The sequence below is a fragment of the Echinops telfairi genome, unplaced genomic scaffold (assembly GCF_000313985.2).
Source record: "Echinops telfairi isolate 266 unplaced genomic scaffold, ASM31398v2 ScPeMD7_2;HRSCAF=8, whole genome shotgun sequence".
Lineage (NCBI taxonomy): Eukaryota > Metazoa > Chordata > Mammalia > Afrosoricida > Tenrecidae > Echinops > Echinops telfairi.
The window spans coordinates 36648122-36649958 of record NW_022103898.1 but is presented as its reverse complement, the minus strand read 5'-3'; positions in this window follow the sequence as shown (position 1 = coordinate 36649958).

Sequence of the window (1837 nt, the reverse complement as noted above, 5' to 3'; positions counted from 1 at the left end):
GATAATGCTTTAAATGTTACACACACACACACACACACACACCTTTTTCACTTTTCTTCTTTTCCCCCCCGATGTGAAAGCAGATAGCTGAGTGGAATTTTGGTTTTCTATGTCATTGCCAATTTTTTTTTCATTAAACTCAGTGGCCGGCATCAAAAGGTTGCCATTGTTGTTGGGTGCCATCGAGTGGGTTCTGACCCACAGTGACGCTATGCACAACAGAACAGAACATTGCACAGCCTGCACCATCCTTACAAGTGCCCTTATGCCTGTGTCCACTGGTGTAGCCACTGCCACTGTGCCAATCCATCTCGTTGAGGGGCTTCCTCTTTTTCGCTGCCCCTCCACTTTACCAGGCATGATGGCTTTCTCCAGGGACTGGTCTCTCCTGGAAATACCTCCAAAGTATGTGTAAGACAAAGTCTTGCCATCCTCGCCTCTAAGGAGCACTCTGGCCATACTTCTTCCAAGACAGATTGGTCTGTCCTTTTAACAGTTCACGTACTTTCTTCTCCAGCACCATTCAAATACATCAATTCTTCTGCAGTCTTCCTTATTCAATGTCCAACTTTCACATGCAGATGAGGCAACTGAAAATACAATGGGTTGAGTCAGCCGCACCTTAGTCCTCAAATAACATCCTTCCTCTTCAATATTTTAGAGAGGGCTTGTGCAACAGATTTATCTAATGCAGCTCATCTTTTCATCTCTTGACTTCTTCCATGAGCACTGATTATTGATCCAAGCAAGAAACAATCACTGACAACTTCAAACTTTTCTCCATTTATCATGATGTTACCTATTGGTCCAGTTGTAAGAATTTTGGTCTCCTTTACATTAAGTTGTAATCCATACTCAAGGCTACAATCCTTGATCTTCATCAGCAAGTGCTTCAAGTCCTCCTCACTTTCAGCAAGCGTGTGCCATCTGCATATCGCAGATTAATAAGCCTTCCTCCAATCCTGATGCCACATTCTTCATATAATCCAGTTTCTGAGGGTTTGCTTGGCATACAAATTGAACCACAGCTTTCCTGATTTTATGCCATGCAGCCTTCCCTTGTTCTGCTTTCCCACAACTGCCTGGTTCTCGATCCATGTACAAGTTGCTCATGAACACAATGACATGTTCTGGAATCCTCATTCTTCTAAAAGTTATTTATAGTTATTATGGCCCACACAGTTGAAGGTTTTGCATAGTCAATGAAGCACAAGTAAGCATCTTTCTGGTATTCTCTGATTGTAGCTAAGATCCATCTGACATCAGCTATGATATCCCTTGTCCTAAGACCTCTTCTGAATCCAACCTGAACTTCTGACAGTTCCCTGTCAATGTACTACTGCAGTCATTGTTTGATGATCTTCAGCAAAATTTTACTTGCGTGCAATATCAATGATATCCTCCTATAATGTGAGCATTCTGTTGAATCATCTTTTTTTAGAGTGGGCACAAGCATGGATCTCTTCCAGTCAGTTGGCCACGTAGCCCTCTTCCAAATTTCCTGGCATAGATGAGTACTTCCCCTGCTTCATCAGCTTGTTGAAACATTGCACTTGGTATTCCATCCGTTCCTGGAGCTTTGTCTTTGGCTAATGCATTCAATGTAGCTTGGACTTCTTCCTTCAGCACCACTGGTTCTTGCTCATGTGTATCGCCTCAAATGGTGGACTGTCAACTAGTTCTTTTTGGTACAATGACTGTGTATTCTATCTCTCCTGATCCTACATAAAAATGGACACACACACACACACACACACACACATTATTTTGTTCTCCTGAAACATATTTCTAGTGAACATTTTCACAGAAAAATATACCTATATACACACCCTGGTAG